This window comes from Loxodonta africana, chromosome 12 (genome assembly GCF_030014295.1).
Source record: "Loxodonta africana isolate mLoxAfr1 chromosome 12, mLoxAfr1.hap2, whole genome shotgun sequence".
Taxonomy (NCBI): Eukaryota; Metazoa; Chordata; class Mammalia; order Proboscidea; family Elephantidae; genus Loxodonta; species Loxodonta africana.
This window is the reverse complement of record NC_087353.1, coordinates 39352275-39367568: the sequence shown is the minus strand read 5'-3', so window position 1 is coordinate 39367568 and position 15294 is coordinate 39352275. Positions and strand designations below refer to the sequence as shown.

The window sequence follows — 15294 nt, the reverse complement described above, 5'->3', positions numbered from 1 at the left end:
TATTCTGTACACAGGAGTGAATTTTAATCCAATCTGTTATTGGAGGAAAAGCCAAGCAGTCTTTTGCCCATGGGGTGGGTCTTCTCAAGTAATGTAGCAGTGTTTTATCTTCGCTTTTTTTTTTTTTTTTAAAGCTAGGCTGTTTTTAGGATTTTTCCATTTAGTATGTTCTAACCATTTTTTTTTTTTAACCATAATTGGGCCTCTCCAGGACCAGTTAACATGTGAACCAGTTAATATGTAGGTGTGGCAGCTGGGATAATAAAATTCAATAAGAATCTTAAATTCCTTAGCAAACTTACAAGGATCCTGGTGTAATTTTGGAAAATCCTTAACAGTGCTGTGTAATTTTGTGTGAGTTCAAGGAATAAAGGATGTACCAGAGTTATTAGGAAATCGCCTGGTGATCATTCTGGAATCTGTGAAGCAGAGTTTAAAGGGCATTTCAGGACTGGGTTTAGATTTTCAGTAGTTTCTTAAGGAAAGAAGGAAAGTTCAGACAAAGTATTATCAGGAGAATAAGAAGGCAAAGAGGGGTACAGAGAAGTAAAACTTAGAGCCAGTGGTGGTGCAGAATGGGTGTTTACCGAGCTCTGACACTGTAATTCTTTTGTTTAGTTAATTTTGAAACAGTATCCTTCCTGCAGGGAAGCAAGTTTGCTATCTTGTTCTCTTAAAGACCTCAAGGTACCGATCAAAATACGTATCCCATTGAGGTTCTTTGATGTGGGAGCCTTTATTTTCTCGGAGCCCTGGAGGTACAGTGGTTGAGAGCTCAGCTGCTAATCAAAAGGTTGGCAGTTCAAATCCACCAGCCATTCCTTGGAAACTGCGGGGCACTTCTGCTGTGTCCTACAGAGTTGCCATGAGTTGGATTCAACTCAATGGCAATGTGTTTGTTTTGGTTTATTTTCTAATTTTCTGCACAGGACAACTAACTTAGACAGATCAGAGACTCCTCAAAGTGATCACTGATTTTCCAAATTGCCTTGGATCGGTTAATACCAAGCAAACAAAAATGAACAGGTTAAAGGACCAAAATGAGTGTTTCTGTAATGAGCGGGGGTCCCAGAGGGAAACTCTGGACTGCTGTTGGATTTGTCATTCCCCATTTCCAGAAAAGGCAGTGCAAATTACAACAAAGATAGGAACTTTGTGTTTCTCAGAGTCAAACAAATGCCTAGCAGAGGGTTTAGCACAGGGTTTGGACAGCGTTTTGCTTAATTATGTGTCCCACACCCACAGATTTTGAGGCCTAAGAGACTCTGAGATACCTTGGCAGCAATCGTAAGGAACCTAGTTTCACTTTCAAAGGGAAAGACAAATCCAACAATAAAACCCAGAGAGCTTCAATGCAAGGAAGTGGAAGCTCAGATCTGAGAGGTTATTTACCATAAAGCAACTTCCAAGAGTCTGCCGAGGAGACAGAGAGCCCAAAATGGCTCTGCCCAGTACCGTTGGCCCAAATCCTCAATGTCTCAGGGATGGCAGAAGATAATGCACCTTTGGCATCCTGCTTCTGATGCCAGAAATGTTGTATGAGAAGCACCAGTCTTATACTCTGTTAAAAGTGAAAGCATATTGTTTATTGAGGAATTGAGAGATTCGTGAATCAGGAGACACCATAGCACCCATACAGAGTACAATAGTGTTCCAAAGTGTGGGAGGGGAGTGAGGTTTTCAAAGGGTAGAGTACACAAGGGCACGGACGGGGGAGGCGCATGGCGAAAAGTCACAAAGGGGTCGTTAAACCACAGTCTGTCTTTACATCTGCAATTCTACTTGTTAACATCCTGGAACATTCTGAACAAAGCATTCTTTGACAACATTTGTTCATAAGAGCCATCTATCTAGCCCCTTCTTCTTACTTAAAATAACAAGCTACGCTTCTATCCTAAGTTACAGATTTAAAAGAGTCATGCAAAAGCAGAAGTGAAGCTAAGGTCTTAATGAGTGAATCAAAATGGGGTCTGATTTAGGTGTGGGTTAGCCATTTTAGATGTGCCAAGTACCTTAGGTTTTGAGGGCCTGCTAACACATTTCACTCTCTCAGTCTTTTAAAAAAAATTTTTTTTTATCCATATGGCCAGAGGTTTTTTGATATTACCGCTTTCTTTAAAGAACCAAGTGTTACATCTTTCTATTTTACTGATTTGTTTTGTCTTTATTATTTCTTTCCTAATTGTCTTGGGATTTTCTCTGTTTATCCTTCAGTTATTTAGCAAATATTTATTGAATACTCATGTGTTCCAGGCACCTTTTAGAGACAAATAGACAATAATCGTTGCTCTCATGGATCTTGTTTTCTGCTGGTAGGAGACAGATAATAATCATAAGAAGTGTAAATTATATAGTATGTTAGAAGGCACTAGGTGTTATAGGGAAAAATAAAACCCAGGGAGAGAGGTGGGAAGACTGAAGGGGGGGACAAGGATTGCAGTTTTGAATAGGGTTATCGTTTTAGGCCTAATGAAAAGGTGCCATTTGAGTATAGACTTGAAGTAGATGATGGAGTGGCACCTTTGGCTATCTGGGAGAATTCCTGGCAGAAAAAACAGCTCATGCAAAGGCCCTGTGGCCAAAGCATACCTGGTACATTCAAGGAACATCAAGAAAACTGTGTAGGTGGAATTAAATAAGGGAGATAATGGTAGGAGATGAGATCAAAGATGGTATGGGGTCTTATAGGCCATTTTAAGAACTGTGGGTTTGTTGGGTTTTTTTAAGATACTTTATTTCATTTATGATGTTGAGAATATATAGAGCAGAATATACACCAATTCAACAATTTCTACATGTACAGTTCAGTGACATTGATTACATTCTTCAAGTTGTACAACTGTTCTCACCTGTTTTCCGAGTTGTTCCTCCCCCATTAACATAAACTCACTGCCCTCTAAGTTTCCTACTTAATCTTTTGAGTTGCTGTTGTCAGTTTGATTCCATCTAGATAGATCTTGGAGCCCTGGTTGCACAGTGGTTAAGAGCTCTAGCAAGCTACGCCTGCTAACCAAGAGGTTGGCAGTTCACATCCACCAGCCACTCCTTGGATACCCTATGGGGCAGTTCTACTGTGTCCTATAGGGTTGCTATAAGTCAGAATCGACTTGACATCAATAGTTTTTTCTTTTTTTAGATACATCTTAAAAGAGCACGGTGCTCAAGGCAGACGTCCTTTACTTGTTAAGCTAAACCGTGGTTTGGTTTTGTTTTTTAACATTTCATTGTGCTTTAGATGAAAGTTTACACAGCAAAATAGTTTTCTTTTCAATAATTCATATACAGGTTCTTCCATGACATTGGTTGCAATCCCCAGTGTGTCAGCACTCTCCTCATTTCCACCCTGGGTTCCCCATTTCCATTCATCTGATTTTTCTGCCCTTCCTGCCTTTTCACCTTTACTTTTGGGCAAATGTCTCCCTTTTGGTCTCATATAGTTGATTGCTCTATGCAGCACATTCCTCGTGGGTATTATTGTTTATTTTATAGGCCAGTCTATTTGGCTGAAAGGTGGTCTTCTGGAGTGGCTTCAGTTCCAAGTTTGAAGGTATCTTAGGGCAATAGCCTTGGGAGTTCCTCCAGTCTCTTATCAGACCAGTAAGTCTGGTCTTTTTTATGCATTTGAATTTTGTTCTATATTTTTCACCCAATCTGAGACCTTCTATTGTCCTGGTCAGAGCAGTTGGTCGTGGTAGCTGGGCACCATCTAGTTATTCTGGTCTCAGGCTAGAGCAGGCTATGGTTCATGTGAGCAGTTAGTCCTTTGGACTAATTGGTTCTTTGAGTCTTTGGTTTTCTTCACTCTCCTTTGCTCCAGACAGGAAGAAACCAATAGTTGTATCTCAGATGGCCGCTCACAAGCTTTTAAGACCCCAGATGTTATTCAGCAGCCTAGGATGTAGAACATTATGAACTATGTTATGCCAGTTGATTTAGATATCCCCTGAGACTATGGTCCTTAGCCCTCAAACCTGGTATCTCAGTCCTGCTAGGTGTTTGGATATGTCTAAGAAATTTCTATAACTGTGTCCCCTCTGTGCTATATTAAAACCTGTGGCTGTCGAGTTCATTCTGACTCACAGCCACCCTATAGGACAGAGTAGAACTGCCCTATAGAGTTTCCGAGGAGCGGCTGGTAGATTCAAACTGCCAGCCTTTCGGTTAGCAGCTGTCTTAGTTATCTAGTGCTGCTATAACAGAAATACCACAAGCGGATGGCTTTAACAAAGAGAAGTTTTTCTCACACTAAAGTAGGCTAGAAGTCCAAATTCAGGATGTCAGCTCCAGGGGAAGGCTTTCTGTCTGTCGGCCTTCTCATCAGTCCTGGTCTAGGAGCTTCTCAGCACAGGGACCCCGGGTCTAAAGGACTCGCTCTGCTCCTGGTGCTTCTTTCTTGGTGGTGTGAGGTCCCCAACTCTCTGCTTGCTTCCCTTTCCTTTTATCTTTTGAGCAATAAAAGGTGGTGCAGGCCACACCCCAAGGAAACTCCCTTTACATTGGATCAGGGATGTGGCCTGAGCAAGGTTGTTACATCCCACCCTAATCCTTTTTAACCGCAGGCAGAGATTATGATTTATAATACTTAGGAAAATCACAAAATGGAGGACAACCACACATGGACTAACCAAGTTGATGCATATTTTGGGGGGACAAAATTCAATCCATCACAACAGCCAAATGTTTATGAATACACATGCAGCACATATAAATATGTATGTAGAAATATCCACGACCATACCTATATATGCACGTGGGTATACTTCTGTATGACTTCCCACACCTACTTGTCATACATATCTGTATATGCATCTACTCATAAATTATCATTTGTTATTACTGTTGTTGCAGGCTTATATATGTTATAGCATTTACTGTAGTTGCCCCTTATTTTTGTGTACCTGTCAATGTCTTCTTTTGCCTTGGTCACATTGTGTTGACTTCTCCCATATTGTGTATTGCCTTTACCTTAACCAGAATTAACATATGTCTATAGGGTCACTATGAGTAGGAATCAACTCGACAGCAGTGGGTTTGGTTTTTTGACTATCTGTTTTGGGGCCCTGGTGGCACAGTTGTTAAACATTTGGCTGCTAACCAAAAGGTCGGCAGTTTGAATCCACCAGCCACCACTCCTTGGAAACCCTGTGAGACAGCTCTGTAGAGTCACTATGAGTCAGAATCAACTCAATGACAGGTTTGGTTTGGCTTTTGGTTACTATCTGTTTAATAATTCTCCCTTCCCCCTCCCTCCCATCCCTAGTACCCAACAAAGGATGTTTCTTTCTGTGTGTAAACCTGTTCATGACTTTTTATAATAGTCTTCTCATACAATATTTGTCCTTTTTTTTGATTGACTTATTTTACTTAGCATAATGTCCTACAGATCCATCCATGTCGTGAGATGTTTCGTGGATTTATGATTATTCTTTATTAGTACATAGTATTCCATTGTATGTATGTATCACAGTTTGTTTATCCATTCATCCGTTGATTGACATTTAGGTGATATCCATCTTTTTGCTATGTGATAATGCTACAATGAGCATGGGTGTACATATGTCTGTTCATATCACAGCTCTTATTTATCTAGGCAGTAGGAGTGGAATTGCTGGATCATATGATATTTCTAGTTTTTTAAGGAAGTACCATACTGTTTTTCATAGCAGTTGTACCATTTTACAGTCCCACCAGCAGTGTATGGAGCCCTGGTGGTGCAGTGACTAAGAACTCCGGCTTCTAACCAAAAGGTCGGTAGTTCACATCTACCAGCCACTCCCTGGAAACCCTATGGGGCAGTTCTGCTCTGTCCTGTAGGGTTCCTATGAGTTAGAGTTAACTCAACAGCAGTGGGTTAGCAGTGTAGAAGAGTTCCAATCTCCCCATAACCTCACTAGCGTTTGTTGTTTCTGTTTTTTGGTTAGAGCCGTGATTGCTGGGGTGAGATGGTGTCTCATTTTAGTTTCAATTTGCATCTCTGTAATGGCTAGTTGTTAAGGCACTCCTTGGAAACTGTGTGCGGCAGTTCAACTCTGTCTATAGGGTCACTATGAGTCATAATCAACTCAACAGGAGTGGGTTTGGTTTTGGTTTTTAATGGATTATGATTGTGAGCATCTCTTCATGTGTTTATTAGCCACCTGAATGTCTTCTTTGGTGAATGTCCTTTGCCCATTTTTTGGTTGGATTACTTGTCTTTCTGTTGTTGAAGTGTTGAAATTTTCTATATATTTTAGAGATTAGACTCTTGTCAGATATGTTGTTGCCAATTTTTTCCCCCAGTCTGTAGGTTCTCTTTTTAGTCTTTTAGTGAAATCTTTTATGAACATAAGTGTTTAATTTTTAGGAGGTCCCAGTTATTTAGTTTATCGTCTGTTGTTTGAGCATTTTTTTTTCTTTAGTTATGTTTGATAGTCTTATTTATGCCATGAATTAGGGCACCTAGCTTTGTCCCTATGTTTTCTGCCCTGAACTTTATAGTTCTGGGTTTAACATTTAGGTCTTTGATCCATTTTCAGTTAGTTTTTGTGTATGGTGTGAAAGATGGTTCCTTTTCATTTTTCTGCAAATGGATATCAAATTTTGCCGGCACCCTTTGTTAAAGAGACTGTCTTTTCCCCATTTAATGGACTTTGACCCTTTGTCGAAAATCAGCTATCCATAGCTGGATGGATTTATTTCTGGATTCTCAATTCTTTTTCTTTGGTCCATGTGTCTATCATTGTGCCAGTTCCAGACTGTTTTGACTACTGTGGCTGTATAGTAGGTTCTGAGATCGGGAAGTATGAGGCCTCCTACTTTCTTCAATAATGCTTTAGCTATGTGGGGCCTCTTTTTTTTCCCATATAAATTTGGAGATTAGTTTTTCCATTTTGTAAAAGAATGTTGTTGGAATTTGGATCAGAATTGCATTATATCTCTAGATCACTTTGGGTGGTATTGACATTTTCACAATGTTAAGTCTTCCTGTCCATAAGGATGGTATGTTTTTCCATTTATGTAGATCTGTTTTGGTTTCTTCCAGTAGTGTTTTGTAGTTTTCTTTGTATAAGTCTTTTATGTCCCTAGTTAGAGCTATTCCTAAATATTTTATCCTTTTGGGGGCTATTGTAAATGGTATTGTTTTCCTGATTCCCTTTTTGGAGTTTTCTTTGTTAGTGCAGAGGAATCCAACTGATTTTTTATGTTGTCTTATACCCTTCCACTTTGTTGAACCCTTCTTTTAGTTCCACTCATTTTCTTGTCGCATCTCTGGGATTTTCTGTGTATAGGATCATGACATCTGTGAATATAGATAGTTATACTTTTTCCTTGCCAATCTGAATACCCTTTATTTCCCTTTCTTGCCTTATTGCTGTAGCTAGGAATTCCGGTACAATATTGAATTAGAGTGGTTGTAAAGAGTATTCTTGTCTGATTCCTGTTCTCAAGGGAAATGCTTTCAGTCTCTCTCCATTGAGAATAATATTGGCTATTGGTTTTGTATATTCTCTCTCCATTGAGAATAATGTTGGCTGTTGGTATTGTATATATGCCCTTAATTATGTTGTGGAATCCCTTCTATTCTTATTTTGCTGAGAGTTTTTATCAGGAAAGGGTATTGGATTTCATCAAATGCCTCTTTTGCATCGATTGAAATGATCATGTGATTTTTTTTCCTGTGTTTTATTTATGTGGTGAATTACATTGATTGATCTTCTAGTGTTGAACCATCCTTGCATCCCTAGTATGAATCCCACTTGATCATGATGTATTATTATTTTTTTGATATGCTGTTGAATTGTATTAGCTAGAATTTTGTTGAGAATTTTTGCATCTATGTTCATAAGGGATATTGGTCTGTAATTTTGTTTTTTAGTGGTGTCTTTGGCTGGCTTCATAGAATGAATTAGGGAGCATGCCTTCCTTTTCTGTGTTCCAAAATACTTTGAGTAGAATTTGTGTCAACTGTTCTCTGAATGTTTGGTAGAATTCTTCGGTGAAGCTGTCTTGGTCGGGCTGTTTTTGTTGTTACTGAGAGTTTTTTTTTATGACCTCTTCAATTTCTTCTTTGTTATGGATCTGTTCACATTTTCTACTTCAGTTTGCGTTAGTTTAGGTAAGTAGTGTGTTTCTAGAAATTTGTCATTTCTTCTAGGTTTTTATATTTTTTGGAGTACAGTTTTTCATAATATTCTGTTTGATCCTTTTGGTCTCAGTTGCTTCTGTTGTAATGTCACACATCTCATTTCTTATGGTTGTTTGCATTTTGTCATTCTTTTCCTTTGTCGCATTGGCCAGTGGTTTGTCAATTTTATGGATCCTATCAAAGAACCAACTTCTAGTCTTGTTGATTCTATTTGTCTTTCTGTTTCATCTATTTGTGTTCTAATCTTTATTATTTCCTTTCCTCTGGTGACTGTGAGCTTTTTTTGCTGCTCTTTTTCTATTTGTTCGAATTGTAACGTTAAGCTATTGATTTTGACCCTTTCTTTTTTGATGTGTGCATTTATTGCTATAAACTCTCCGCTGAGCACTGCTTTTGCTGTGTCCCGAAGGTTTGTTGTTTGGTTTTAAGAAGACTTCAGGGGATATTTAAGGTTTAAAGAATATCTCAGGGCAATAGTTTGAGAGGTTCCTCCAACCTGCATGGCTCCAGAAAGTGTGGATTCCATGAGAATTTGAAATTCTGTTCTACATTTTTCCCCATTTGGTCAGGATTATTCTGTAGAATCTTTGATCAAATTTGGTTTTTATTCTAAGTGAAACGAGGAGGCATTTGGATGGTTTTGACTAATCTGACTTCCATTTTAAAAGGGCGATCCTTCTGGCTGCTGTAGAGAACAGACTGAAGGAGGATAAGGATGGAAGCAAGGCGACTGGTTAAAAAGAGTTTGAAAAAAAATCATTTGAGAGATGTACTTAGGTGGAAAACAGTAGAGATAATGAGAAGTGATAAGATTCTGAATATATTTGGGTCAACAGTATTTGCTGACACATTGGATGTGCAATATGAAAGAGAGAAGTCGGTTTTGTCTGAAGAACTGGAAGGATGGAGATGAGGATTATTATCAGTGAAAAAAGGTTTGGATTGAATGGGAATTCCATTTTGGAAATGTTTAGTTATTTTTTACAACCAAATGGAGATATCAAGTAGGCAGTTTATATGAGTCTGGAGGTTGTTCATATGATAAGTGTGGTTTGGAAACATAAATGTGAGAATCAGCAACATATAAATGGAGTTTAGAGAAGAGAAAATATGAAAGGATCAAACCTTGCTACTAGTTTCTTACTTTTTTAGATGACTATTCAGTTCATTGATTCTTGAAAAAATTTTTTTTTTCTGATATGTGCAGTTAAGGCAGTTTTTGAAATTTCCAAACACATGGGACTTTTTTTTTTTTTGTATTCTTGGATGCTTTCTGATATTATTGAATTTTGGCCAGAGATGGTGTTGTCTGAATTGTATCTCCCCCAAAATATGTATTGTAAATCCTAACCTCTGTACCTGTGAATATAATCCCATTTGGGAGTGAGATTTTCTCTGTTATGTTAATGAGGTCGTATCTGTGTAGGGGTGTGTCTTACACCAATCATGTTTGAGATATAAAATAACATGTTAGGCATAGAAGCAAACAAACACAGAGGGGGGAAGATAGATGCTACACCATAACTGAGGAACAGAAGCTGAAAAGAGATAAAGACCCTCCCCAGAGCCAAGGGAGAGAGGAAGCCTTACCTTAGAACTGGTGCCCTGAATTCAGACTTGTAGCCTTCTAACTGTGAGAAAATAAATTCTTATTTGTTAAATATAACTCACGTGTTATATTTCTATTATCGCAGCATTAAGAAACTAAGACAAGTAGTATTTTGTATGATACTGATTCTTTGGCAGACTTACGATTTCCTCTAGGGCCAAGTATCTGAACAATTTTTCTAAATATCTCCTGTCTGCTGAAAAGATTCTCAGGTTTTTGAATGCAGAGTTCCTCATATTCTCATTAGTTCAAGCGTACTACTTATGTGTTCAAAAAAGATTAAATTTAATTAAAAAAAAATCCATGAAGTGATCGTAGATTTAAAGACCATCTAGCCTAATGTTATGGGAAAGGCTTGAGGTAAAATTTCCGTTGATAGCATTACATAGCATTAGATGATGTACTCAGAAGAACTGTGTGATGACTCATAGAACCTTTAGTCATGACAAAGGCACTGATGTCAAACATGCATTTAAAGAGTTTAGATGAAATTGAGTCATGAAATGTAAAAGTGAAACAAAGCTATATTTCTAAGTTTTTGTGATTTTAAATGTTTTAAGTAGCAGAGGCAGGAAGAGGAGAAATAGATTACAACAGGAGATGTATAAGTGGCAACTTTCAATATTTTTTTCTCTTTTGTAAGTAGAGAAGCAACCCCAAATATAAGGTGATCTTTCCCAGAAAGGATCTCCAGAACCTAACTTGAATATATAAACTTGTAGGGTTCTAAATGAATCAAGTCAGAAGTCTTATTGATGTGGGTACACTGGAGTAAGTTACCAGTGAAAAAAAGTATTGGTAGATCCAAAAGCTTAATATCTTCAAAATGAAAAACATCTTGGCCCCCTTCTAACACATCACTGCGGTCATTTTCAGCTATCTACAGCAGTGTTTTTCAGCTTCCTGTGAACCCATCTATTTGTCAGTCTTTATATGAGGGCAAAAAAAAAAAAAAAAAATTTTTTTTTTTTATATGAGGGCAAGGGAAAAATAGTGACAGTGAAGACCTTGAGTGGAGAGGCAGTAAGAGTGTTATTGCCAGCTTTTCTTTCTCTCTAGGTAGAGTATTTGCCTATTCTGGACATTTCACATAAATGGAATTCTATAATATGTGGTCGTTTGTGTCTGGCTTTTATCACTTAGCTTAATTTTTTCGAGGTTTATCCCTGTTGTAGCATGTATCAGTATTTCAGTCCTTCTTATTGCCGAATAATATCCCATTGTATAGCTATACTGGATTTTGTATGTCCATTCATCAATTGATGGACACTTGGGTTCTTTCTACATTTTGGCTGATATGAATAATGCTGCTGTAAATATTTGTGGACAAGTTTTTGTATGGATACATATTTTCAATTCTCATGGGTATGTACCCAGGAGTGGAATTGCTGGGTCATATGGTAACTATATGTTTACATTGTGAGGAACTTCCAGGCTGTTTTCCTAAGTAGCCACACCATTTTACATTCCTTCTAGTAGTGTAGGAGGGTTCCAGTTTCTCCACATCTTCTCCAACACTTGCTTTTGTCTATTTGTTTGTTTGTTTTTGTTTTAATTATAGCCATCCCAGTGGGTGTGAAGAGATATTTCATTGTGGTTTGATTTGCATTTCTGTAATGATTAATGATATTAAACATCTCTTTATGTACTTATCAGCCATTTATATATCTTCTTTGGAGAAATAGCTATTCAGATCCTTTGCCCATTTCTTAATTGCGTTATTTGCCTTTATTGTTGAATAAAGAGTTCTAAATACAAGTCCTTTATCAGATATATGATTTGAAAATGTTTTTTCAAGTTCTATGGCTTGTCTTTTCACTCTTTTGATGGTGTCTTTTGATGTCCAAAAGTTTTAAATTTTGATGAAGTCCTATTTATCTTTTTTCCTTTGATTGCTTATGCCTTTGGTGTCATATCCGAGAAACCATTGCTTGATCCAAGATCACTCAGATTTACACCTGTTTCCTTTTAAGAATTTTGTAGTTATAGCTCTTACATTTAGAGCTTAGATCCATTTTGAGCTAATTTTTGTGTATGGTGTGAAGTAGGGGTCCAAATTTATCATTTGCATTTATCCATTGTTCCAGCTCGAGGAGACTGTTTTTCCCCCCCATTGAATGGTCTTGGCATCTTTGTTGAAAATTAATTAATGACAGATGTATTGATTTATTTCTGGGCTCTTATTCTATTCTATTGGTCTTTATGTCTATCCTTTGCCAGTAACACACTGTCATGATTACTGTCTCTTTGTAGTGTGTTTTGAAATCAGGAAGTATGTGTCTTGTACCTTGCTGTGTCTTTTGCAAAATTGTTTTGGCCATTCTGGATCTATTTCATTTTTGTATCAGCTTGTCCATTTCTGCAAAAACATCAGTTGGGATTTTGATAGGAATCACATTGAATCTGTAGATCAATTTGGGGAATATTGCTATCTTAATAACACTAAGTCTTGCAGTCTATGAGCCCAGAATGTCTGTCATTTATTTAGATCTTCTTTAATTTCCTTCAGTAGTGTTTTGTAGTTTTCCATATACAGGTCTTACACTTGTTTGGTTAAATTTATTCCTAAGCAGTTTATTCTTTCTGATGCTATTGTAGATGAAATTGTTTTTAGTTTCATTTCAGACTGTTCATTGCTGATGTATAGAAATACAACTGGTTTTTTGGTTGCTTTGTTTTTCTTTTTTGTGGGGAGAAGGTGAAATAGGCCTTGTGATGGTTAAGGTTGTGTGTCAACTTGGCCGAGCCATGATTCTGAGTGGGTTGGCAGTTACATAATGATGTAGTTTGTCGATTATGTAATGATGTAATCTGGCAGTTATGTAATGCTGCAGTTATCCTCCATTTTGTGATATAATGTAATCACCTCCATGATGCAACCTGATGCGATTACCCAATCAGTTGTAAGAGGAGTTTCCTCAGGATTATGGCCTGCATCCAATATACATGGACATTCTGGCAAAGCTTGCTGGTTTTTGCTTGCTGGTTTTTGCTCTCTCTGGATTCTGTATGTAGCATGTCATCATCTGACTTCCAGTTCTTGGGACTTAAGTCTGCCATGTTGTCTGCTGATCTTGGATTTATCAGCTTCTGCAAACCATGAGCCAGTAGCCTGCCTTCTGACCTGTGGATCTTGGGTTCATCCGCTCCTTCAGCTGTGTAAATCAGGAGAAGCTTCCAGCCTGATGCCTAACCCACGGACTTAGGACTTGCCAGCCTCTATAACCGCATGAGACTTTTCCTTGAGATAAATCTCTCTCTGTTTATGTGTACATATATATATACACACACAGAGAGACACATGTACACTTCATGGGTTTTGCTTTTCTAGAGAACTCAACCTAAGACAGGCATTTAAATCCTCCAACTAGTGGCTTGCATGTTAATGTATGTATTATGGATTTCTTTTTTTTTTCCTTTACTCAGTAACTCCCCCTACTCCTCTCTCTCCAGCCCTAGTAACTACCAATCTACTTTTGTTCCTGTGTATTTGCCTATTCTCATGGGACCTTATAATATTTGTCATTTTGTGTCTGGCTTATTTCACTTAGTATAATATTTCCAAGGTTCATCTATATAGTAGCATGTATCTGAACTTTATTTCTCTTTATGGCTGAATAAGATTCCATTGTATATATATATACCACATATTGTTTATCCATTAATCTTTTGATAGACACTTAGTTTGTTTCCATCTTTTGGCTATTGTGAATAATGCTTCTGTGAACATTGGTGTCCAAGTATTTGAGTCTCTGATTTTGAGTCTTTTAGGTATATATATATAGGAGTGGAATTGCTGAGTCATATGGCAAGTATGTGTTTAACATTTTGAGAAGCTGCCGGCTGTTTTCCTAAGTGGCTGTACCATTTTACATTCACACCAACAATACACAAGTATTTCAGTTTCTCCACATCCTTGCCAACATTCATTTTCTTTTTTTGATAATAGCCATCTTTGGCATGAAGTTGTATTCCATTATGGATTTGATTTGCATTTCCCTAATGCCTAATTTTATTGAGCAGCTTTTCGTGTGTTTATTGGCCATTTGTGTATCTTCTTCAGAGAAGTGTCTATTCAGATCCTCCTTTTTTAATTGGGTTTTGTCGTTGAGTTGTAGGAGTTCTTTATATATTCTGGATATTAAACCCTTTTCTGATTTATGGTTTCCAAATAGTTTCTCCTATTCTGTAGGCTGTCTTTTTACTTTCTTGTAAATGTCCTTTGATGCATTAAAGATGTTTTTTAATTTTATTTTGTTGTTGTTCTTGATATTATACACAGCAAAACATACACCAGTTCAACAATTTCTACATGTCCAGTTCAGTGATATCAATTACACTCAAGTTGTACAACCATTCTCACTCTCCTTTTTGAGTTGTTCCTCCCGCATTAACATGAACTCATTGCCCCCTAAGTTTCCTATCTAATCTTTTGAGTTGCTGTTGTCAATTGATCTCATAGAGATATTTCTTAGAAGAGCATAATAATCAAGGCAGACTTTTTTTTACTAGTTAAGCTAGAATATTGTTTGGTTTTAAGAAGGCTTCAATGGATATTTTTGGTTTAAGGTTTACAGATTATCTCAGGGCGATAGTTACAGGGGTTCACTTGCCCTTCGTGGCTCCAGAAAGTCTGGATTCCATGAGAATTTGAAATTCTGTTCTGCCTTTTCCCTCTTTTGATCAGAATTCCTCTGTACAGTCCTTGATCAAAATGTTTAGTAATGGTAGCTAGGCACCATCTGGTTCTCATCCGATGGCATAGGTGGCGGTTGTTCAAGGAGGCAATTAGCCATGCATTCTATATCCTCCTCCTATTCCTGATTCTCCTTTTTCTTCCAGTGCCCCAAGCTAATAAAGACCAGTTGTCGTTCCTTGGATGGCCACTTGCAAGCTTTTAAGATCCTAGGCATTATGCAACAAACTAGGAGGAAGAACAGTAGCACTGAACACGTTATTAGGCCAGTTTACTGGGATCTGACATGAAGCCGTGACCCTAAACTTCCAAACCAAGGAACCAAATCCTATGAGATGTTTGGTTGTACATAAGCAGCCTCAGGAGCTGCTTTTTGTTGTTGTTGTTGTAAATATATCTATCACACAATTTTGCCAAGCCAACTTTTTACAGGTGTACAACTACTTGACAGCAATTACAGTAATTGGCTGGATGTACAAAAGTTTTTGATAAAGTTCAAATTAACTGTTTATTGCTCATGCTTTTGGAGTCATACCTAAGAATCCAATGTCAAAAACAAGGTCTAAAGTTTTAACCCTATGTTTTCTTCTAAGAGTTTTATGATGTTAGCTCTTGTATTTAGGTCATTGACTCATTTTGACTTAAACTTCGTGTATGGTGTGAGGTACGGGTCCAACTTTACTTGTTTGCACATAGATATCTGCTTGTCCCAGCACCATTTATTGAAGAAGCTTTTCCTTCCCTATTGAATTGCCTTGGCACACTTCAAAAATCAGTTGCCCGTAGATATATGGGTTTATTTCTGTACTCTCAATTCTGTTCCATTGGTCTGTATGTCTGTCCTTACACCAGTACCACACCGTT

At 37.7% G+C, this 15294-nt stretch overlaps 1 protein-coding gene across 13 annotated transcripts in view; it reads left to right on the top strand.

Annotated features, from left to right (window-relative positions):
* DTNB (dystrobrevin beta) overlaps positions 1 to 15294 on the top strand; it is a 415855-nt gene that overhangs the window by 259973 nt on the left and 140588 nt on the right. The window lies entirely within an intron of this gene.